The 25,686-nt window shown below is 41.5% G+C and overlaps 1 long non-coding RNA gene across 1 annotated transcript; it reads right to left on the reverse strand.

Annotated features, from left to right (window-relative positions):
* Window positions 1–2,803: 2,803 nt before the first annotated feature.
* LOC112426868 (uncharacterized) lies at window positions 2,804–10,691 on the reverse strand. The gene is made up of 3 exons (XR_003018240.2): window positions 10,462–10,691; window positions 5,221–5,371; window positions 2,804–3,030 (listed from the first exon to the last, which is right to left on the reverse strand). It is a non-coding gene; the product is annotated as an uncharacterized lncRNA (long non-coding RNA).
* Between the last annotated feature and the right edge of the window lie 14,995 nt (window positions 10,692–25,686).

Below are 25,686 nucleotides of genomic sequence, written 5' to 3' on the forward strand. Positions count from 1 at the left end.
GGCTGGTCTCGAACTCCTGGCTTCAAATGATCCACCCACCTTGGCCTCCCAAAGTGCTGGAATTATAGGCATGAGCCACTGTGCCCAGCCTGTTTTTTTTTCTTCTCTCTCTTGTTTAGTTATTTATTTTTAAAATTATTATTTTTTGAGACCAGGTCTTGTTCTGTTGCCCAGGCTGGAGTGGAGTGGTACTCCATAGCTCACTGCAGCCTCGATCTCCTGGGCTCAAGTCATCCTCTTGCCTTAGCATCCTGAGTAGCTGGGATTACAGGCATGTATCACCACATCCAGCTATTTAAAAAAATTTTTTTTATAGAGATGGGGTCTTGCTATGTTACCCAAGCTGGTCTGAAACTCTTGGCCTCAAGTGATCCTCCTGCCTTCGGCTCCCAAAGCTCTGCAATGACAGGTGTGAGCCACCACTCCCAGTCACAAGCTGCATTTTGGATCTTGTCACCCAAAACATCTCTACCCAATACCCCTGGCACTCTCTTCTTCTGCTTTTTCCTTGTACTTGCCCAACTAATCTTCCCTTTGATCTCCTAGGGCCTCTATTTCCTTGACTTCCTTTCTCCCTCCAATCCTCCCCTGAGTTATTTTCTTCTTTCCTAGCAAACTAGGACCTATAACCAACATCTTAGAGCTCTGTTGCAACTGTCTTACCCAACTCCAGCCGTCCACTTCCTCAAATCCTGGCTTGGGATGCTGAACAATGCTAACAGAAATCATGTGACTGCCCTGATCATCATCATTTCAAATCTGTTTTCTGCAGAGCAGGGTGACTCTAGGTCCCGATGCCAGTCTTTTCACTCACCCCTAGTTGAAATCATTATCTGCCTTACATATCAGCTCTGGCTCCCCTTTGCCTAGAATGGTGAGCTAACTGTGGCCTGCAGAGCTAAGGGCTCAGGGAGGTGCCTCAAGAGTGAGCCTGGGAGGAGAACACCTCTTTGGCAGGCTCTGCGTCACCATCCTTGCTTCAATCTGAGTTAGTCTGCTTTAATCATTTAAAATATTGGTCTTACAAGTAAGATTTCATGTAATAAAAAAGGGAGGAGTCCTGCTCTGCAAAATCTTTGAGTGGCTTTCTATTATACACACAAACCCGTTACTTACATGGAGTTTGTGGGATGTGGCTCTGTCCTCTTCTCCAACCTCATCTAGTGCTACTTATCCCCGGCTTCCCACACTGCAGGTTCAACTCTGCTCTCACCTCTAGGCTCATGTGCCTTCTACATGCTCACAGACCTGTTCCTCTGTTCTTTGTATGCCTGATGCTTCATTTTCAAAATTCTCCTTATATGTCACCTGCCCTGGTCTTCCTCATTATTCTCTATCACACTACCTTATTCATCTCCTTAATAACACTTCTCACCATCTTTATTCAATTTTTTGTTTGCTTCCTCATTCATTGTCTGTTTCTTCCCTCACTAGACTATAAGCCCTGTGATGGGAGGCATCATGTGTGTTTTGTTTAACTATCAGTAGCAGAGCCAAGGAGTAGCTTCAGACCCTCTTCTAAGGCTCATAGTAGGAAAATGGAGTTGAAATGATGCTGGTCAGGACCTTCACCCCAAATTGCCTCAAATAAGTAACTAAAGGAGAAACAGCACCTTTTGGTGCACACCCTTGCTGTACACATGAGGCTTTGTGGAAGGTGCCACGGCTCTCTCAGTTCCAGTCAGATGCTGCCCATGGACCTTCGTACAGAGAAATCCTGGAGGTGCGCTGGGATCAGTATATCCCCAGCGTATCCTATTCACATGCATAGGAGGCTCACAGGAACATTTTTTGGAATGAATCTTTGAAAGTTTGAAAAATGCCAGCTTAGGAAGTAAAGTTCACCTCTCCTAAATCACTAGGAGGAAGAAAACTAATTGGAAGTCAGTTTTCTCTCTTCTTCTGATAATCCATTACTTACCCATTGTCCTATTCCAGGAGAAAAGACAACATGCTGCACAAAGAAAAAATTCTCCTTTCCAACACATGTGCTACATTGAATCTCCAGATATGATGAATTGAGACACTTACAGAGTTAAGTGTGGAAGGGCGAACTGATTTCACAATAAATTGGTTAACTATTTAAGTGTTTCGAGATTCAGCTTAAGTGTCCTCAGTCCATCTTGATATAAGTGGCAAACTTGCAAAAGGTTGGAATGCCTGTCATTGTGGCAATATGCAAGTGCACTGCAGGACACAGAGTGGTAGTTAGCTAATTACTTCAACTATATGAGACAGATTAGATGTGATCAGTAGTTACGCAAGCCAAATCCTAAACAGAAAAATCTCAGTGGTATCCACGTGTGTACACAGGTTGTCACGGCCACACCTTGGCTTGGCAAGTGCATCGAGGAATATTTTCTCCCAGGCTGCCTTTTCCCTCGCCTGTTGTGATTGTCTATAAGGCTTATAATAAAACATGGTGAGATAGCAAACGTGGCTTATGTGTGTATATTTGTCCTTCTCTGCAAACAAGATTGAGTCTTTTAGAAGCAATACACAAGCAGAAAAATGGCTTCAGACAAAAAACAAACAAACAAACAAACAAACAAAAAAAACAGGGTAGTACCTATGGGTAATAGAAGGCACTGTGAAGGTGAATGGATGTAGGGTGTTCGGGTATGTGAACTGGGCATCTGGGTCAGTACAGGGATTGGAACTGAAATGGAGGTGATGGTGGAGGTTATACAGTAGGGAGAGTGAGTCTGATTATGATGATAGCTACAACTTTTTTTTAAAAAAACTCTGACAACCCAGGTACTGGGGCCTTTACTTAGGTTTGGTTTTTTAACTCTTTCAGAAATACTATGAGATAAGGGCTTTTATTATTCTCATTGTATATGGGAAGACACCGAGGCTCAAAGAGATGAAGTAATTTGCCTAAGGTCACGCAGTTAATTCCAGAGCCAGGATTTTATCTAGGATTGTGTACTCCCAAACTTTGTGCTTATAAACACTGTTCCATTAGTATCCTCTGTTCCACTGTGTATGTTCCATACCGTTTCACTGTATCTCTGTTGGCAGGACAGTCTAGAGATCAGGAGAAAGGTTAAGCTTAGAGCTGTAATTACAGGGGGAATTTCTGAGAACATAACAAAGTCAAAGAGAGAGTCAATCTCTGGCAGCTTCCCCGAGGTGTGGCATACAGGTGAGACCTGGGGAGCACTGAGAATTTGTATTGGAGAAAGTATGTTCTGTTGTTCCTTAATTTGAGGATCCAAAAAAAAAAAAAAAAAAAAAAAAAAAAAGAAGTAAATCTGTGGCTGAGGTGAAGGACAGAAGAGTAAAAGATATAGGAAAATAGATGTAAAACAATAACCACTAAAGTGTACTGGCCAGTTTACTGAATGCTTAGAATTGCTGATATTGGTTTTAGATTGAGTTGCTTTTTCCTCAGGTAACTCCACGTAGCAGGGTCTAGGGTGAGATGCCTAAAGGATATATTTAATGATGGTTAATGATATTCCTGAGTAGAAGGGGAGAGGTCAATTGGTTCTCCATAAGAGAAGTCAAAAAGGTGGCAACAAACTATGTAATTCCTGCCTCACTATCAGAAGAATGGAAACTGGTATGGTTTGGCTGTGTCCCCACCCAAATCTCATCTTGAACGTAGCTCCCATAATTCCCATGTGTCATGGGAGGAACCTGGTGGGAGATAATTGAATCACGGGGACAGGTCTTTCCCGTGCTGTTCTCATGATAATGAATAAGTCTCATGAGATCTGATGGTTTTATAAAGGGGAGTTCCCCTGCCCATGCTCTCTTGCCTGTCACCATGTAAGACTTGACTTTGCTCCTCCTTTGCCTCCTGCCATGATTGTGAGGCCTCCCCAGCCATGTGGAACTCTGAGTCCATTAAACCTCTTTCCTTTAAAAATCACCCAGTCTTGGGTATGTGTTTATTAGCAGCATGAGAACATACTAATACACACTTGTCTGATTCATTATGACTATGCCATTTCTTTCTCTAGAGCTTTGCTACTCAAAATGTGGTCCATGGAACATCAGCACCATCTGGGAGCTTTACCCCAGACTGATTGAAATAAAGCTTGCATTTTAACAGGTTCCCCAGGCAATTCCTATATGCAGTAACGTCTGAGAAATACTTCCCTAAAATATGTACTGTGCCAGCTCGGCAACTTGGTGAACTCTTGTTCAGCCTTCAAAGCCTAGCTCAGATATCACCTGTTCTTTAAAGCTTTCCCTAGCAATGTCTTAAAGAGTTAATCCCTCCTTCCTTTCTGCTGTTTCTCCTCCTACTCATCTCCATTCTGTGCTCATGACACTGTGTTCTTGAGGAGAGGGTACCTGTGTTGCTCCTCTTTGTATTCTAGTGTGTCAGCTCTGTGACTTCAACAAGATAGGTTCTAAAAAGCATCCAGTTATTCAATTTAGTTATTCAATTTAAGTCCCTCTTGGACAATGATTTTTAAATTTTTCTATGCACAAAAATGACCTTGTTAAATTGGAGGCCTGTAGACCTCACCCCTATGAATGCTGATTCTGCATGTTTAATTGGGCCCCAGGAATTTACATTTTAACTAGCAGCTCTAAAGATTTCTGGTGCAGATGACTGAGAGAGATCTCTGGTTTAGAAACAATTCCTGGTGTCTGTAATGTGGAGCTTCTTTCTGGCCTAGTGGATTGCCGCTATCCTGCATATTGTGCTGGTCTTTATGTCCTCTAGGTATCAAGAATGCCTTAATCAATTAGTAAAGGGGATCCCAAATAGGTATGGACTATATATCAGTAAGGATGCCTTTATAGAGAAATGAAAATATGCTGCATTGCAGGCCCTAACAGTCTCAGTTACTCAGTATGGTAGAGACTGTTGTAAAGATCTCTTTCCCTAAGGTGGAGGTTGCAGTGAGCTGATAATCGCGCCACTGCACACCATCCTGGGTGACAGAGTGAGACTCTGTCTCAAAAAGGGGAAAAAAAAGAAAAATCTCTCTCCCTAAATGGACTCAGTGATTCTTAGGACCCATTCCAGTGTGTGGGAAACACGTGAATATTTTCCACAGCTCTGATTGTGTGAGTGCTGCTATGTGCCAGGCAACATATGATAGGTAAGTACATTGATGATTTCATTGAATTCACACCATGATGCTGGACACGATGCAAGGGACACTGTCACCCTTTGAATGATAAGAAAATGAAGTCAGGGGTTCTTGCTTCTTTCCTGTTTGCCAAACTATCTCTCTGTTTCTTCAGCTATACTTTTTACTCATTATCCATGCAAAATTCCACCGGGATCAGCAGAGGGGGTGGTTGTCAGCCTTCCCTAAAGTTCCTTCACTGCACTCCACTTCTAAGCCTTAATCATAACCATTTTTCTCCAGTTGTAGAATATATCTGTACTAGGGGATGTCTGGAAAACACAAAGAAGTGATTTATTTCTTTTCTTAAGAGAATTTTTAACCAGTTTGATTCTTTCCTTAGCTGGTGCTGCCTCTAAATCCACACATATCTTCATGGCTGGAGTAACAGATACACGGATACATATTTTTGAGTTGTTATAGCAACAGAATCAAATCACAAAAGAGTGGAGACAATCAATTTTTGCAGTTGATTGGAAAGACAATTAGAAAATTAGATTGTCAGGGGCATAGCTAATTTAGTTAATGCTGCAGAGTTCACTGAGAATAAAGCAAAGTTGTTTTTTCTCGGGAGGGTTTGTTATTTGGAGGGTTAGGATAAAAGAATGGATTAAATAAATTATGGTACATCTATAAATTGAGACACAGTGGTGCTGATTTCTTTCAATGTCTACTATATGTAGGGCACAAAGACGAATACAGCAGGCCCAGTTCTTGCCCTCGTGGAATTTATTGTCTATTGAATGAAGTAGAACTATGTAGATCTATATATACTATCATCGAAAGCCATCCAAGATATGTTGTAAATAATGCATAATGTAAAAACAGTATACGTTTGTGTACAAATGAATTTGCCAGATGGTTACAACCAATGTTATTAATGGCAGTTATCTCTGAGGACTAGTAAGGGGTTTGGGTTGGGGATTGCAGGAATGGGAGGGAATGATGAACTGTGCAACTTTTTGTGGCAGGGCCTGTGAACTACCTGCCCTCGAATCCCTTCTTCAGTCAAAAAACAACAAAATCAAACCAAAACAGAACAACAACAACAATAACAACAAAAACACATAGAAAACAAACCCCAAATATTTTCCAGACTTCTTATGGCTTGATGTAGTCATAAGACTAAGTTCTAGGCAAGTAGAAGTGTTGTATATGACAGCTAAAAAGGCCTTCTAGAAAGGGAAGGGACTTGCCCTTTTGCCTATGTTACTTTCTGCTGCTTAGAATGTGGATTCGTGGTATGGTCCTGGCAGCCATCTTGGACCATGAGGAGATCTGGAGGGCAGAAGCCATGGACGGGAGAACACTAGGATGAAGGACCATGAGTCTCCTTCATACCAACCTGCTACCACTTTTGCCATTTTCTCTGATGGTAGCAGTAGCCACATATGAATATTTTAAATTAATTAAAATAACATAAAATAAAAAGTTTAATTCTTCAACCCTACTAAGCCACATTTAAAGTACTCAATGGCTACCTGTGACTAGTGGCTACTAAACTGGACAAGACAAATAATAGAACATTTCCATCATCACAGAAAGTTCTATTAGATAGTGCTGCTCTGCCGCCTGGTTCCTGGTTCCAGGCTTTACAAGAGCCGATAAATCCCCATATTTATGTCTTTGTTACTTGTGGTTGAATTAAACATACACTATACAAATTCTATTTTATAATGACCATATATCAATTTTATGATATAAAACCCATATAGTTTTAAATACACAATTAAACATCAAACACAGATTAAAACAGATCAAGATATATTATAAATAACTTGGTTTGATTATTTAAAAAACAGGAATATTGTGTCAAAAATAAAATTTTTAAAACCCTGGGTATAGAAGAGATCTAGAAAATTATAAACATTTAGATGTGTTTCCAAAAGCAAAAGGCTGGGCATCTGAAGTTTATAAAAGCTTCACTTGGAATCGACATAGACCGCACACCAAGTAGGTGTATACATTTCTATAGAGTTGCTGTCTGCACATTCAGCTATGGAGCATATTAAGAATGTTCTGACAGATACAGTGAGCATTCATAGGAGACACTTTTATAAGGATAAGATATGGTCTGGTGCTCTCTAGCTATTTATCAAACTCTCTGCTGTTTGCATTTTGAAAATATACAATGACATTACATTTTAAATACACTAAGTTATATTGTGCTGCCTTTGAACCTGCAGCAAAATTATGATACCATTGTGTATTTTTAAACATTAAATATTTCTCATATTTTTGCACTACAGCAAGCAAACCAAAGGCTTTTAGCATTCCAGGTCATGTAGACTCTTTCAATAAGGTTGTTTATTCTTCGTTCAACGTGTGCGGGATTCAGGAGAATCATTTCCATTCTTATAGGAAGGTGCCACCCAGGTAATTTTTGGCACATAAACATCAATGCATATTCTGATCTGTTTGGAAAATGCAGTACATAAAACCCATTCACCAGGCTGAGGTCACCAAGGGCAGATAAACCAACACTCTGCAGTGGCTACTTGTAACAAAGTAGAAAAACCTTACACTTTCAACAGGGCACCAAATTTAGTAAGTCCCTAAACACCCCCACCTGGTACTCTGCCAGCACAAATGGAGGACATGTGTTGGTTTTTTTCCCCCTTCCTCATGTGTGTGTGTGTGTGTGTGTGTGTGAGAGAGAGAGAGACAGAGAGAGAGAGAATATTTTATTCTTCCAAGTTGCGATGATTTGACATGTGCTGTTTTTACATATTTCCATTTTCTAGTTTCACTGAAAGTCTCAGAGGCTTATGGAGATGAGAATCAAAAATTGGTAAGCGTGTTCCTGGTAGGCAAATGGTGCTGTTATGAAATCCTTTCTAAAAATCACATTGGAAAAAAAGTGGTTTCAATTGTGGACTTTATATGACCACCATGTCATTTTTATATTTGCCTGAGAAACAAAGGGATGAGAGCAAGGAGTGAAGATGGTTGGGAGATACAATTTGGAGAGAGGATCTGTTTCTAATACTCCTAATACTAACTTGGCATTTCAGAGTGTTGTTTATCTCCTTCCAGTTCCATCAGCAGTGGTAATTTTTAGTGCCATCATTAGGAACTTGGTCTACTGTCCCATTCAATACATTACAATTCAGCATGAAGTCTGACATTCAGAAAATATCGAAGAACAATTTAAATTTTTACTGAAGTCTCGAGAAACAATGAGCAAAGGGGATTACATTTTTAACTCACAGAAATGTTATAACGTTCCCTTTTCTGCCTTTTATCCCATTGTCTCTGGAGTGCAGCCAACTCTTGTTAAATCTCCCTAAAATCTCCACGCTTTCCAGACTCCCTCTAGCATGGTTCTTTTTTGACTTCTGACCTTTGACATTTTGGATCTGGTGTTTTCTTTCATGAGGGTCGTAGTCTTTTCTAATGTAAGATTTCAAGATTTTTCTGGATATTTTTTGACATTTTGGATCTGGTATTTTCTTTCATGAGAGTCTTGGTCTTTTATAATGTAAAGATTTCAAGCTTTTCTGGATTTTTAAAATTATCTTTCTGCTGTTCCCAGCATTAACACCACCAAAGGCCCTAGATGGCGAGCAGGCAAACCCAGAAGCCACTCAGCTCAGTAAGCAGTGGGAAGAGAAAAGCCTGAGAAACTTGCATGCTACATTTTTACTTTTGTGTGCTTCAGCTACAAAACCTTTTACCATCCTTCTAGTTCATCTTCCTTTCTTCCAGCCTCCAGGCCCCCTTAACCTTAGCTGCTCTGCAACATTAGCTAGTTTTTATCCAACTACTCCTCCCTACCCCAACGCTGGCCACCTGTTCCTTCTGTCCCCTCTTCCCTCCCTACTGCCTCTGCTATGTGACCTTAAGCTAGTTGCCTCGGTTCCCTCACGTGTAGATCACACACCTGTTCTAGAAGGTCACTGTGGGGCCCTCCTCTTCTGAGATTGTAAGATTCAGGTCATGCCTACTCAAGAACGAACACCTGACTTGGTTAAAAGTGAACACCTGAGCACGGGTTGCTCCTTCTCCTTTGAAGTATTTTTTGATGGCACAAGTAACAGGTATATAAGTATATACTCCTATACAAAACAAAAACCATTAAGAATGAGACTGAAATCATTCCTTCCTCTAACCCCAACCCACACCCCTTCAATTTTTTAAGAGATTAAAGAAACACAAAAAGCCCCACATTTCATCCACTTTTCTTCTTCTTTTTTTTTTTTTTTTTTGAGATGGAGTCTTGCTTTGTCGCCCAGGCTGGAGTGCAGTGGTGCCATCTCAGCTCACTGTAACCTCCGTCTCCTGGGTTCAAGCAATTCTCCTGCCTCAGCCTCCCATGTAGCTGGGACTATGGGTGCACGCCACCATGCCCAGCTAAGTTTTATATTTTTAGTAGAGACAGGGTTTCACCATGTTGGTCAGGCTGGTCTCAGACTCCTGACCTCAAGCGATCCGCCTGCCTCGGCCTCCCAAAGTGCTGGGATTACAGGCGTGAGCCACCGTGCCTGATCTCACTTTACTTCTTTAGGAGTTTGATCTGTATTTTTGCTGAGAGTTTTTTACGTTTTTATACACATATGTATATCCCAAGACTGTACAATTTTGTTTTGTGAAGAATTTTTTAAACATATAAATGCTATTCCCGTACATTTTTAATTTTCAAGTTCCTCTTGAATGTCTGAGAGGCTGGTAAAAATGAGATAAGCTGGGCAAGTGTGTTCTTGGCAGGCAATTGGTGCTGTTTTGAATAAAAATAAAAATGGTATACTGTGCTTACTGTTTTCATTTGCATTCTTTTGCCCTTAATATCATTGTTACTATAGAAGAACATAGATCTTTAAAAAAAAAAAAAAAACAAACAGCTGCACAGTATTCCATGTAGTAGCAAAAAGTAGAATAATCATACTGGTAGCTAAAATTTATAGACTGCTGTTTGCCAAGAACTGTTCTTATTTAATCTTCAAGGAACTCCATGAAATAAGCAGCCAATATTAGTACCATTTTACAAACAAGATATCTCAGGACCAACACAAAATTACCATGCCTTATTTCATCTGTTGCCAGACATTCCAGTTGTTTCAATTGCTTGTGGTGACAAACATGAGACCAAATCCCCTTGTCAAGGTGCAGGTAGGATGATGCCGAGATGGAAACAGATGAGGTGTGGGGCATCTGCATTTTTAGATTCAAGGGATACTTCCAGACTTCCCTCATGATTGTATTAAGAGAGACTGTAAATATTGAGAAGGGTGGGAGTGGAATATAGAATGAGGAGTGAGTTGGTAGGATGGCCAGAAAGGGGATGGGTGGAGGGATGTATGGCAGATACACCTGACGGCAATAACTTGCTTAAGCTTACCCTGAAAATGACCCTGTATGGCACCTGAATGTGTGTCTGGAGTTCCCAGCTAAGGAATCCAGGAGTGGCCAACTGGGAGATTTGTTCCTTGTCTGTGAGGCACATTTGAAGCCCTTGGATCCATCCTGTGGAATGTAAGCTGTACAGGAGATCCGGGCCCTTTGTTTTGGGTTAATTGAAGGTTGTCAGGTGGAAACTGTTAGGCAGACGGTGCTAACTGAAAATGCTATATAAACTGCATGCTTTTTGCAAGTGGTTGTGGTTCTTCTGCCCAGTCTGCCGCCGCTGGACCGTCCCTGCGTGTAAGTTTCCCACTAATAAAACTCTGTGTTTCATCTGCTGGCTCCATGTCTCTTTGGCTTCTTGAACATGATGCCATCATTGTTGAGGTTAACAGGGGTCCAGCACAACAAGGGACAGCTCAAACTCCAACTTCATCCACTTTCCAATTGTGCATAAGGACAATTCTGGGTAAAAGCAGCCTTTTCCCACTGTTTCTTCCAATGTCCCTAAACTCCAAGGCATCGACTCACTTCTGCCTTGTCTCCCCCACCCAAGACCTTCCACCCACCCTGCGGTGCATCTGGGCCCCAGCTGTGCCAACTTTGTTAGGCTTAGGAAAGATGTCAAGCCTTTCAATATTTACTTTATCCCAAGAACATAAGGCAGGCAGACAGGCCTCCATCCCTACGTACCATTTACACAGATGTCAGGCCGTGGATGTGGGTTCATTTTTCATTCTTTAATCCACAGGTAAGAATTAAACCATAACCTGCCTCACCAACACCACAGCATCAATATTTTCTCAGACTGGAACATGGTTTCCCCGTTCTTATCCACCATTTAAAAATAAACTTAACATATGGCATTTGTCTTATGTCAAAGGAATGCAATGTGCTTTTCTTGACATATGACTCAATTCAAACACTGGGAAAAACTTTGATATTTCAGAGGAGTGTGCAGTGGGAGGGAACAGGATTGCTACCTTCCCCCATTACACTGGTTAATCCCTTGAGGCAAATTTCCAGAACCTGAGATGTCCTGAGTTTCTCAGATAATTGAGTTGCTTAAATCAAAATATGTGTCATACAGACCCAAGGGTAATGCTGGATACTCAGTAAGACTTCTTAAAATCACAGTCAAACCAATAGGTAAAATGCATGGAAGTTGGGAGCACCCAAGATTATATTTATGGCGTTTTCTCAAAGGCCCTGCAATGCCGGACCAATCATTCAAACGCACCCCAATGACACCTCATCAATGGAGGTAAAGGAAAGAGGACATGGACACAGAGCAAAAGCTTGCAAGTGGGGAAAACGTTCATATACAAGCAGAGCAACAATGAAAATAACCACCACTTGCTGGATGTTTATAAACCAGGCACAAACGTAGCACTTTGCCTATGTGATGATGCTCAATACTCGCAACCATCTTCCGAGGCTGGTATCGTTATGAGCCCCATTTTACATATGGGGAAATTGAGATTTAGAAAGCACAACATTTTGGACAAAGTTATACAGCTATTGAAGGAATAGGAATCCAAGTCCACTTCTGTTTGATTCTAGAGCTTGGCCTGACTCTGTTCATAACAAAGGCTTATTATTATATGTCATCAGGGAGAGCAGGTTGTAAATCCCATCTCTCAAGACATAACTATGATTCTGTGAATTTTTGCCCCCAAACAACTTCTCAACTTTTTTTTTTTCTTTGAGACGGAGTCTCGCTCTGTCACCCAGGCTAGAGTGCAGTGGCGCGATCTCAGCTCACTGCAAGCTCTGCCTCCCGGGTTCACGCCATTCTCCTGCCTCAGCCTCCTGAGTAGCTGGGACTACAGGTACCCGCCACTACATCCGGCTAATTTTTTTTGTACTTTTAGTAGAGACGACGGGGTTTCTCCGTGTTAGCCAGGATGGTCTCCATCTCCTGACCTCGTGATCCACCTGCCTTGGCCTCCAAAAGTGCTGGGATTACAGGCATGAGCCACTGCACCCGGCCAACAACTTCTCAACTTTCTAACCTGCCTGTTCAGGCACTGAAGTAGCCTGCTAACTGCGTACCCGATATTCTAATCCCTTCACCTAGGTAGAATGATCTTCCAGGGTACTAGAATATCATCATGAGCTCACTTGCTCAGAAATCATCAGTGATTCTTATATATAGCTCTCTGGCTAAGACGGTGCCCTACAGACAGCGAGCGCATGAATATTTACTGAATGACTAAACATGCTCCAGTGACCTTCTTCCTTTCCCTGGCACAGTTTCTGAAATTAGGTGTCCTAGGTCACACCTATAGATCAGGCGATGTTAAACACTGGAAAAACACTCTTCCGAGTCTGAAAGACTTGAGCCCTGTCTTGCTTGGCTCCATGCCCTGAGGCAAATCCCTTCAAGGCTCTGATTCTTTTTCCTTCCGTGTCCCCATTACCTGGTCAGTGTAAACTTAGCAGTGGTATATGCCTAAAGTACACAGGATTCTCACAATATCATCATTAATAAATACTGTTGAAACATTTTATCGGTCATTCACACCTTAGTAAATCAACAGATCTGAGCCAATTTCCCTGTGACTGTGAGGTGGGAGCAGGGTATTTAAGGCAGAAAAGTTTTTGTGGGCCAGAAGAGGAGGCCCTCTTGGAACATGGTGTCCTGCCTCGTAGAAGGTTGGTGGTCACCAGCTACCCCCTTGGTGGCCCTGGAATTTTAGAAGTTGCTGTGGGGACGACAGAAGCTCCTGGGAGGGAAAGGAAGAATGCTTAACAAGAACCAAAAATGGGCCAAAGACATTTTACTAACCTCAGAGTTTTGACTACCTGAGACCCAGATTGAGCTGTGGGCCTAGGAGAAAGAGAAACGGTGAGGAGGACACAGCTGCCTTCTCCACCTGTGTGAGCTATTTTTTGCACAATTTGTTCCTGGGGACATTGGGAGAACTTTTTAGGTACCAATTGCTGAGAAACCAACCACTCCCAAACAGCAATGATTTATTATTGTCTCCTCATTTGCTGGGTTGGCAATCTGGCTGGTTCTTCTGCTGGTCTTGCCTGGGGTCATTCGTGTAGCCACAGTCATTTGACAGTTTGACTGAGGCTGGAGAGCCCAGTGGCTTCATTTATGCGTCTGGTAATTGATGCCTCAGCTTTCCACCACACGCCTTCTCTTCCTCCCATAGGCAACACTGGGCTTCTTGACAGCAGGGACGTCTCAGGGTTCTAGGAGGGTGACAGCAGAAGCTGCAAGGTCTCTTAAGGCCCAGGGTTCAGGAGTTGTACAACATCACTTCTGCCACATCCTATTGGTCAAAACAAGTGGCAAGGGCAGCCCAGATTCAAGAGGGTGGAACAATGGAGCCGCCTATTGTTGAAAAGAGTGATGATGTCATGTTGCAGAAATGCCTGGACATGGGGTGGCATGAGTAGTTGGGTGCCATTATGGTAAAAATCTGTGATGGGATATCCTTTCCCACAGTCAATATTTCCAGAATGTTCTGCCCCTACCAGCCTAAGAATTTTACCTACAGTTTATGTGGTTATTTGGTTTCCTAGGGTCACCATGAAAATTAATGGCTCTTGGTCAATGTGGTTGGTTGGTGACCAAAACCAATCCAGCAACCTGCTTCTAGAGCCTTTCTGGATCTTTGACTCTGCTTCTCCCACCTCCCTTTTCCTTCTTCTCACTGAAAAGCATGGTGTTGACCTAAGGCCTAAATAGTATAAAAAAAAGGAAAATTGTTTTGACGCTTTAAGATGTTTTTCATCATCTTCAGGAAAGGGATCCAATTCTAGGGACTGTTCTGTAACTGTAATATCAGCCAGCATTCCATGGGCCCAGTCCCAGAGCAATATCACATTCAAAGATACTAAAGCATAAGTAATTCCCATCTAAACTTGTGTTTCTTGAGGAATATTAAAGAGGATCCAACTCCTAACCTAAAGCACCATTTCCTCAGTTTCAGACTCCCTCACACCTCGAGGCTGCCCCACCATCTCTGTCTTCCTAATCTCCACTCTTCGTTTCCTCTTCAGAACCTCTTTGACGCTCCCAAATGTTAGGCCCTACTCTTCTCTTCCCTCATTCATTCCCACATGAGTTTTTTTCCCCTCTATAAGTCTCTTTCAGCTCCCTCCAAAACAAATCTCCCAATCTGAGCCCTTCTTCCACTTGCCACTAATGACATTTTGGGCCATATAATTCTTTGTTGTGGGATTGTCCTGTGCATTGTAGATGTGTAGCAGTATCCCTGGCCTCTACTCACTAGATGGCAGTAACACTGCCTCCCAGTCGTGTAACCCCAAAATGTTTCTGGATGTTGCCAAATGTTCTGGGTGGCAAAAACACCCCCAGTTAAGAACCACTGTCTTAGCCAAAGCTGTATATTAAAGGCTCTTGGGAAATGAGGAGGGATGGCAAAATGCATTTCTGTACTGAGAGAGAAGGGAAATAAACCAAAAATATATTTATTATACATTTAATAACTTGTGTCTCTAGTATAGTACCATGATCTAGTAGTGTGGTCAGGAGAGAAGAATGACCCAAAGACAAGTTAAATTATGCATTGTGCACTTCAGCCTGACAAGAGCATGGGATGCCAACACGAGCCGCCGCCTGGTGCTATGGAACGCCAGGGCAGTTGGGTTCAGGTCTGAAATCTGCCACTCGTTTTCAGATTCAGCAGAGCTGTGCTGGGGGTTGAGTGTGAGTCATTGAAAAGGCTCTTCAGATGTTTCTAATGTGAACTTCTGGTTAAGAAATTCATCCTGGCTGGGTGCGGCGGCTCACACCTGTAATCCCAGCACTTTGGGAGGCCAAGGCGGGCGGATCACGAGGTCAGGAGATCGAGACCATCCTGGCTAACACGATGAAACCCTGACTCTACTAAAAATACAAAAAATTAGCCGGGCGTGGTGGCGGGCACCTGTAGTCCCAGCTACTTGGAAGGCTGAGGCAGGAGAATCACTTGAACCCGGGATGCGGAGCTTGCAGTAAGCCGAGATAGTGCCATTGCACTCCAGCCTGGGCGACAGGGCAAGACTCTGTCCTAAAAAAAAAAAAAAAAAAAAAAAAGAAAGAAAAGAAAAAAGAAATTCATCCTAAAGGCTCAATAAACACAAGCAGCTGTGGTGGAGAGCCTGCTGGGATGGGAGATGAGAGATCTGAGGTCTCTATGAGGTGGTTCACTAACTAGCTGTGTGACCTTGAGAAAGGTATTTTACCCTCTGGGACTTATTTTTATCATTTTTCAAACAAGGGAGTTGAACCACATCCATATTTCTTGCCAAGACCACCTTGGATGTTTGTCAAAATGCCTATCTGTGCCCTGATCAACATTTAATAAATTGGAATCTATCAGGGTGGAGGCCCGAAGATCTACATTTTTAAAGTACATTCTAAGTTTTTGCTACAATAAGGCCAGCAAAGATGTAGAAATTATTTCTAGGTACCAAACTGTATGATAAGCTTTCTTTGTTTTCATACCTATAATGTGTTATTATACCCATTTGACAGATGAAGAAACTGAGGCTCACACTGATCGAACAACTTCCTCAAGGTCTTGGGCATAGTAAGTTTGGGAAGCCAGGTTCTATCCCTGGGCTACAGAGCCACAGTGCCACAGCCCCTAACCATGACTCATGGTATAGTCTGCCTCCCTTCTGAATACTAACTTTTGAGTGTATCTGAACTTGAATGGTTTCTAAGCCTCCTGACACCTTGAACATTTTGACTAATTAAAAATTTTCCAAACTATTTGCCTTTACCTGTAATCAGTGATGGCTTTGTGAAGAGGCAGTGTTTTTTGGTGGGGTGGGAATAGGAGGATTCACTGAAATAAATATGTGAAGAACACGCCTTCCAAAGATGAGCCGCTTTCCTCGTTAAGCCTATTTTTCCAGGTTATCATGGCTAATTCATTGCCATATTTCATTATAGAAACTAACTGAAAGTTCATAAGTAAGTACTTTTCCGTCAGAGGTTGCAGTTAATTTCAACTTCAATAATCATTAATGTTTCTGTTTTTATGCTGACTGATCCTGAAATTCTAAGAAGTCACATGGAAGCTGGTTTGCAGTTTTTATCCTCTTTTCTTCTCTCCTAGATAGTCTATTTCCGACAGCCATATTGGAGAGCCTGCTAGAGGCATTTGTTTTGATTTTCTTCATTAATGTTTGATCTGTTCAGGATAAATCACAGAGAATGCGTACCAGGCTGAACATTTGCAAGGAAAATCCGCAAAATAAAGTCAAATTCAGAAATAATTTGGTTACACCAATTCATCATGTCTAGCATTACTGACAATATTTAGACAATGTAATTCCGATTACACCTGCTTTTAGGGAAAAAATCAGTTACCCTAAATTAAATTAACATTTTAGTGTATATAATTTGTAGTTCAGAATGAGCTATAATTATCATTTAGGAGAAACCATGTGGAATGCATTACCAGCCTTCTAGGTCTTGGGTTTTAACCATGATCCATGACTCAAAATGCTTTATCCAAACAGGTTGTAAATTCTGAGACAAGCAAGATGCATTTCAGTCATTTCTACTTTAATTCCAAATGAAGAATTCATTGTCTTTTCAAATTATAATAAATTGAAGAGCAATTTCCCACTAAACAAATCAAGGAAATTGAAAAATTACTTCTCTGGGAGCTATTTTCTGCATCCTTTTTTAAAAAAAAAAAAAACAAAAAAACCCATGGTTTTATTATTCTTAATGTGTATACTAATAGACATCTGCATTGCCAAAACAATTTTCTTCCTCTTCTTTAAAGTAGAAGGTGAACTCTGAAAAATGTTAAATGTTCAATGTAATTTCATTCCAGGGGGAGTCTGGAGCCTGCAATGAGAGCTCACATTTAAGAACCTCAATTAATATTTAGAACATTAGCTCCCAAAGCCTTTCTCTCTCAGTGATGCACTTCCTGGGGAACCACAGAACTATGAGTCATGAATCTAAGGATGCATGTAAGCCATAGCTGTGGGCACTCAAATGTCCTCAAAATTCTTGGAATTGTTAATCTAAGATTTAGATGTACATAACAATCTGGCAGAAAAGAGAGGAAATGGTAATGCATGAAAGACCAAAATGGGGAGCTGAAACCAAAGCCAGGGAATGATTTTTTAAAGTCATGTGTGCTCTGTCTTTTGAATATCTATTTCTCCTGCCCTTGTTTTTCTCCTTTAGGTAGAGACATGGGGAAGAGTCTTTGATGAACAGAGAATAGGGGTATATCTGTATACTGCCATTTCTTTTTCAACCACGCCAGCAAAACACTTTGACTTACTCTAAAGAGTGACTTGGTCTCTGAATAGGTAATCTGGACCCAGGATTCTCTGTGCAAGGCTTATTTTTGTGGCTATTGACACTATTGAGATTTCTGACTTCATTTCACAGTGCTGAGCTCTGGGAAATGAGTTAGGAGCTTTCCATCCTGAGGGCTGCAGCTTCTCCGAAGAGACTGGTTGGCAGGCACTAAGACCAAAGCACCCTCAGTTTGAAGAAGAGTTTGCTCATCTGGGAGGAGCCTGTTGAATATGAAAGGGCTTTTCTGAGGGTACCATGGAGTTTCTAGGAAGGGCACCCTGTTGGCAGGATTTTGGCTGGGTTGGTCACTGAACACTGGAATATTTTAACTTCACGGTTCCCAAGTTGTGACAAATCAATGGACAGATGTAGGACATCAGTCAGTTGAGTAACTATTGTCTCTCATGGAATTGTCCTATTTCTGTAGCACGAAGTCAGTTTCATATCACTTCATTTTTGTACTCTAAAGTTGGATTAAGAAGACAGAAAACCAGAAAGAGTAGTTTTATATGGGAAATCAGTAACTGTCACCATGTGAAAAATTTTCCTCATTGTTTCATTATTCCAATCAGTATTCCTAATTTGTGTCAATACAAATACAGATTTCTTAGATTTAGTGGTGAAAGTCAACTTATATACCAAAGACAACTAACTCCAAAGCCAACTCTAGATTGTCTTGGAGATCAGCTACAGAATAATGATGGTTCCAAAGCTCTGTTTCAGATGAGAACCAAAGAGCCTGCATAAATATGGCTTGATAGTAGCAGACTCTTCCCAGAGGGACTCTAGGCAGTGTGGATAAAGATCATGAGAAAGTTGATTATAGATCTTTACTAAGGTGGAAAAGAGGACATCTTTTTTTCTAAAACTTGACTTTTCTGGGTGATATTTTAATCATAAATTCTCTTTTCCTAAATAAAAAAAATATTTCCAAGTCATAGCAATAAAAATCTATATATTTGGGGATAAATTGAGGGTTAGGCCTGGGAATAAAGATTTTTCTTTTGCCATCACCTGACATCTTTCCCTCTCCCCTTCCATGTACTAACCAGTTAAACATTGTAGAAATATATAAACACTGGGAAAATGCTGACTATTTCTCTCTTGGTGATTCTCAGAATAGTGATCCACAAGGTTGTGAAGAAAAGTCCAGAGATTCATCTCATTTCTTCTTTGTCTATTTATAAAGTGCTTAGGTCAATGCCTGCTGCATAGCAAGTATTAGAAATAAATTTGTTATTAATAATTATTCTGAGAAATAAATAAGACAATGTTTGTAAATCTTTCAGCAGAATGCTGGTCACATAATACATGCTCCGTAAGTGGTATTGAATATAGATAGAAATTACATTCTATAATAAAACATCTAATTATATATTGTTGTCATTATTGTCTTTGCTCGATAAACTCCTAGTCATCCCCTAAAATCCCAACTTGAGTTAACCTTCAGAAAGAAGCCTTCCCTGCCACTCCTAAATATAATTAATTATTCTATCTTCTGTAGCACTTTGGTACTTTGATATCATATGTACATGTTTTATTGCACTATAATGAGTTATTCACTGTTACGGCCCTTTTGATGGGTCACAAACTCTCTGAAGGCAAAGATCATATTCTCTCCAGCATCAGACTTCCTACATCCCATAGTGTAGCGTCTGGCCATGTGGTAGGTGCTCAACAGACATTTGTTAAATTGTGCAAAAATGCTAGGCGTAGAGACAAAGGGAACGCTCCCATTTTTATGCCCAAACAAAGATGGGAATGTAGAGAATGTTATTCTTTGAAAAAAGAAATCTCAGGGGCTTACTTGAAAATAGGCTTGAGTGCTTACAAAAATGAGTGCCAAAAGCAATGGATAAGCAACTCAGGCCTGATGCAGCCCCAATGCGAGAAAATATCCCAGTCTCTTTCTTTGACTCAGCAGCTGCACAACAGATGGGAACGACTGCGGCTCAGTAACGCTGCCATGGGACTAGGGAAAAAGGACCAGGCTGCAACAGGAAGAGAACATTTTCTCCCATGTGTTCATTTGAAAATACAGTGTCCTTTGAAGATCACCAGCACTATACCAACGTAACTTGATGTGAGTTTTGGTGCTCACGGGGGAAAGGGGGTCTACAGTGAAATACATGTACCCCTCATGGCCCTTAGGAGGATGAGATGTGAGCCATCTTGTCTAAAGATGTCCTTTCATCTTCCCCAAGGTCTTGCATTTTTTTCAACCCACAGAGTGACGTGATTGGGACAAATGTAGCCAGAGTGGCGAGAAGGATCTGAGCAGAGAGCTTTGCTCCAGAAAATGTCTGTTGATGGGGCTGAGTTTGCAAAAAGTGCAATACTTTGGCCCAAAGCCACTGCCACACAAGCAAAATTTCAAGCGTCTGTGTTTCCTCCACCACCCCGTCCAACCCCGCGACTGGGAGAATGGTCTCCATCTCTCCTGCCTGGCTGCAAGAGAATTCTCGCAGTTAGCTGGCTTACCCACTTCATCCTGGGTCCTATCCCTGATCCCCCAAACAATAAGCAGCTTTTCTTCTTTTTCTGATAATAAACTCATTGATGCATCCATTTAACATCAACCAGGGTGGGTACCAGGCATGGTGTGAAGTGAGGTGACAAAGTTGCAGAAGTGATTGTCCTCAAAGAGCTCCCAGTCTTGCTGGGGACAGGGACTGTAAACATGCAATTATAACACAATTTTGATAAGTCCTCAAAGAAAAGTATGTTCAAATAATTATCAACAGGGGTACCAGGAAGGTAGTTTTGTTTAACTTTTCTGGGGAAGTGGTAAGATGAGGGTCTTTTGCCTAGCAAGTTAGAAAGATAAGGAGCTAGCACCACCTATGGATTCTAGAAAAGGACCTTGGTATCAGAGTAGAGGCCATTTCTTTATAAATTGAGAGTTCAAAGAGCCCTCAGTTATATAATAGATCTTGGGGAAATAGCTTGTTTGCACTGAGCTTTCCCTTATAAAAAGGGGTGAGAGGTTTGCAGAATTTTAATGCTTTTTGTCTAGAACTATCACAGTCTTAATTGCCTCCAGGTATTAAATCCTTGCACACATGGTTCTAATCCATAAAATTTTTGCCATTATGATAACCATGTGCCTGAGCCTCCCATTCCTTGCATAGCTCAGCAGAAAGCACATCTAAGCTTGATACTACATTTCCATGCATTCTGAATGGCCACTTGTTCTAACTCTGTGAAGGTTAGAACAGGCCCTGTAAAAGATCTATATTCCTTGAGAAACAAGGGGCCAGGGCAGAGCAGATTCAAGGCAATTGATAGGAAGAATGAATTGTTTTGCCCTCCAAGCACAAACCTTGCTGGCATCACACACAGGGAAGGAGGGGAATAGAAGCTGGTCCATGAACAGAAGAGTTTGAGGACCTAGCTTAACCTCTGGGGCAGGTGCTGACTATAATAGGTTTGTGGAAATTGTAGATTCTCGGGCCCACCCAAGATATTCCAGATTCACACCGCTCTGTGTCTTTCAGAGTCTTTAGACTGAGTCTTCTAAGACAGATGTATCTGTGGCCTGTAAGAATCATCTTTTACTTAAACATGCTGATGTATTATGATGTTGCCATGTCTTTATTTTTATTTTCCGTCTTATCAAAAAACCCTTTCTCTTGGCTGGGCACGATGGCTCACACCGGTAAACCCAGCACTTTGGGAGGTTGAGGCTGGAAGATCACTTGAAGTCAGCAGTTCAAGACCAGCCTGGCCAATATGGTGAAACCCTGTCTCTGTTAAAAACACAAAAATTAGCCAAGCATGGTGGTGCGCACCTATAATCACAGCTACTGGGGAGGCTGAGGTGGAAGAATCGCTTGAACCCAGGAGGTGGCAATTGCAGTGATAGATCATGCCACTGCACTCAATCCTGGGTGACAGAGCAAGACGCTGCTTTGGAAAAAAAAAGTTTTCTCGTTACTGGGGATGTAGAGTGGTAGGTAGAAAGGGGTGGGATATTGGAAAAGAGAGAATGAAGTGGGACAAGATAGAGAGGGAGAGGGAAAGAGGGAGGGAGGGAGAGAGGAAGAGAAAGTGGTGAGAGGGGACAAAATTCCACACTGCCACAAGTGTATTACACGAGGAACTTTACCAGCAGCAGATATATCTCAGGAGGTTTTATTCTTTTTTTTTTTTTTTGAGATGGAGTTTCGCTCTTGTTGCCCAGACTGGAGTGCAGTGGCACGATCTCGGCTCACTGCAACCTCTGCCTTCCGGGTTCAAGTGATTCCCCTGCCTTGGCCTCCCGAGTAGCTGGCACTATAGGCTCCTGCCAGCATGCCTGGCTAATTTTTGTATTTTTAGTAGAGACGGGGTTTCACCATGTTGGCCAGACTGGTCTCAAACTCCTGACCTCAGGTGATCTGTCTGCCTTACTCTTTAAGAGTAAAAACTAAAAATGAAGATGACAAAATTCCGACAACTAAACATTAATACAAATTATAGGTAAAATAAAATTTCACAGGATTGTCAAGCGTTCTCTGTACAAGACCAGATATCCACAGACAATACATAAATGAATGAGCATGGATGGATTTGGCCCTCTTGGCAGTAGTTTGCAAACCCATGCTAAAAGATAGGCCAACAACTGCAATCTCACTAGTGCAATGCATCTTTTGATCCAAAGGAGGAAGTAGTCTAGGGATACATTTCCCATCACCTTTCTGCTCTTCGTAGGCCACAATTTTGTGTTACGTCAGAAAATACCATCTTTTCTCTTTGTGATAGACAACTCTGGGGCATGGTTCTTTCACCCAACTTCCCACTGGTTCCATAAATTTGGATCTCTTTTGTCCTTAAAAAAGAAGTGAGTAGTATCCCCAAGGTGTATGTATACCACATAATGGACTTTGGGGAGTCGGGGGGAAGGATGGGAAGAGGGGTGAGGGATAAAAGCCTATACATTGGGTACAGTGTACACTCCTCAGGTGACGGGTGCACCAAAATCTCCGAAATTACCACCTAAAGAACTCATCCATGTAACAAAAAACCACCTGTTTCCCTAAAACAATTAAAATTAACAAAAAGAGACAGCTTTATGCCTCAAGGAAAAAAAAGACCAGATTTTATGCCATCTCCTGGAAGCCCAGAGCAAGACACTGTGGCCACGTTGATGGTTGTTTTCCAGAAACACAGCTAAGAACCTGGGGGACATTAGATATAATGGGTTCAGAACATGTACGGTCTAGTTTCTGTCTCTGCAAGAATAACTTATACTGTGGCTTTTCATCAACTAATCAAAACCGTTAACCTTCCAAGTACATTGGTTCATACATTTCTGTTTATGTACATCTTGGAGCTCATTGAAATCCTGGGTCAGGCACCAAGTTACAGAACCGAGTTTGCAAATGAATAAAATAAAGGGTGGAAAAGTTGAGAGAATTTCCCTTTAGGGAATTCCAGAAAAATAATGTCCCAAGTATATTCCAAACCATTCAGCACCATGTCTTTGGTCTTTGCTTTTCCCTTAGCAGAGATGTTAAAATAGAATGACTTAGATATCAGATAGGTTAAGTTACAATCACCACTTTGCAAAGATAATCCCCAAAGAGCTAAAATGTTTCAAAGTTCCAGCCACTGGTCTATTTATTTAAAAAGATATTAGATAAAGCAAAATTCCTGTACAAGGAAAGAACCCAATGAGGCCCTCAGAGGTCATTTCAATAGGATTTTTGGGCCCTGACAAATTTAAAGGGTCCCAGTGTATCTAGAGAGACATTTCAAAGAAGGATGTGTGTGTGTGTGTGTGTGTGTGTGTGTGTGTGTGTGTGTGTGCAGTCACAGCAATGATTCACTGTGAGAACAGTGGGACAGTAGCAGCCCAAGAACCTGACAGTTACCATAGCAAGGAAGGGGACTTTGACAAACGGAACCCTTTCATGATAATCTCAACAATGTAATCTGTAAATGTGTTTGAAACTCCACCTTAGGGGCTGGCTGCCAAGTTTAGGGGCTGGCCAGAGGACACGCGGGTCCAGAACTTTGTAGATCACATATTTTTATTTTTCCATGACTTTTCTCTCTAAAGATGAGCTGAGAAATTTCTTGTCCAAGCTACATTTTGTAAAATCTTACATAAACTTCAGAAACAGCAACAAGTGTTGAGACATAAACCTGTATTATTGGAAAATGTTGGAATAGTGTACAAATTCTTTTACTAGCACAAACCCTTTGCCCCATCAGCTGTTGAAATTTCTTTTCCCTGTTCTTAGAGCGCTGTTCTTTTTCTTCCAAATAAACTTTATACACACAAAGTGCACAGAATGTAAGTATTTTGTTCAATAAGATTTTAACTAAGTGAAAACACAAAATTAGCTAGCACCAAGATAAAAATGTATTATTAGTAGTCCAGAAATTCCCCTTGAGCCCGCTCCCTGGCACTATCCACTCTTCTGACACCATAGGTTACTTTGTACCGGGGTACTTAACCCAGGGTCATCTCACCCTGCCCCTGGGCATTTGGCAATCTCTGGAGACATTGTTGGCTGTCACTACTGTAGAGTGGGTGCTACTAGCCTCTAGTGAGGCCAGGGGTACCAGTAAACATCCTATGATGCACAGCACAGCCCTTTACAACAAAGAATCACCTGGTCCCAAATACCACTAATGCCAACCTCAAGAAACCGTGCTTTACATAAATGTAGCCACGCGGTATGTTTTCTTTCTTTCTTTTTTTTTTTTTTTGAGATAGAGTCTCGCTCTGTTGCCCAGGCTGGAGTGCAGTGGCGCCATCTCGGCTCACTGCAAGCTCCGCCTCCTGGGTTCACAACATTCTTCTGCCTCAGCCTCCCGAGTAGCTAGGACTACAGGTGCCCACCACCACACCTGGCTAATTTTTTGTATTTTTAGTAGAGACGGGGTTTCACTGTGTCAGCTGGGATGGTCTCAATCTCCTGACCTTGTGATCCGTCCACCTCAGCCTCCCAAAGTGCTGGGATCCATGCAATATGTTTTCTTTTGTGTCTGTCTTCGTTTGCTCACCATGACATCTGTGAAATTCATCCACATTGTTGTATGAATCAGTACATTTATTCTCATTGCTGCAGGGTATTTCCCCAATAAAAGCTGGGTTTTTTCAGAATTTTCCTTGAAGATATTTATCAAATCATACTTAGTCTTTTTCAAAATTTTAAATCTTAATTCTTTTTTTTTTCAGAACAAGTATATAGTATTTTATTAATTTTCCAGACCCTCTTACACAAATATTTAACTATACTTTTGTAGCACAATCGTTGGTCATTTCTTATTTCAATAATCTCAAAATTGTTTTTCTTTTTTTTTATTTATTTATTATTATTATACTTTAAGTTGTAGGGTACATGTGCATAACGTGCAGGTTTGTTACATATGTATACTTGTGCCATATTGGTGTGCTGCACCCATCAACTCATCATTTACATCAGGTATAACTCCCAATGCAATCCCTCCCCCCGCCCCCCTCCCCATGATAGGCCCCGGTGTGTGATGTTCCCCTTCCTGAGTCCAAGTGATCTCATTGTTCAGTTCCCACCTATGAGTGAGAACATGCGGTGTTTGGTTTTCTGTTCTTGTGATAGTTTGCTAAGAATGATGGTTTCCAGCTGCATCCATGTTCCTACAAAGGACACAAACTCATCCTTTTTGATGGCTGCATAGTATTCCATGGTGTATATGTGCCACATTTTCTTAATCCAATCTGTCACTGATGGACATTTGGGTTGATTCCAAGTCTTTGCTATTGTGAATAGTGCTGCAATAAACATACGTGTGCATGTGTCTTTGTAGCAGCATAATTTATAATCCTTTGGGTATATACCCAGTAATGGGATGGCTGGGTCATATGGTACATCTAGTTCTAGATCCTTGAGGAATCGCCATACTGTTTTCCATAATGGTTGAACTAGTTTACAATCCCACCAACAGTGTAAAAGTGTTCCTATTTCTCCACATCCT

The sequence above is a fragment of the Macaca nemestrina genome, chromosome 2 (assembly GCF_043159975.1).
Source record: "Macaca nemestrina isolate mMacNem1 chromosome 2, mMacNem.hap1, whole genome shotgun sequence".
Classification (NCBI taxonomy): Eukaryota; Metazoa; Chordata; class Mammalia; order Primates; family Cercopithecidae; genus Macaca; species Macaca nemestrina.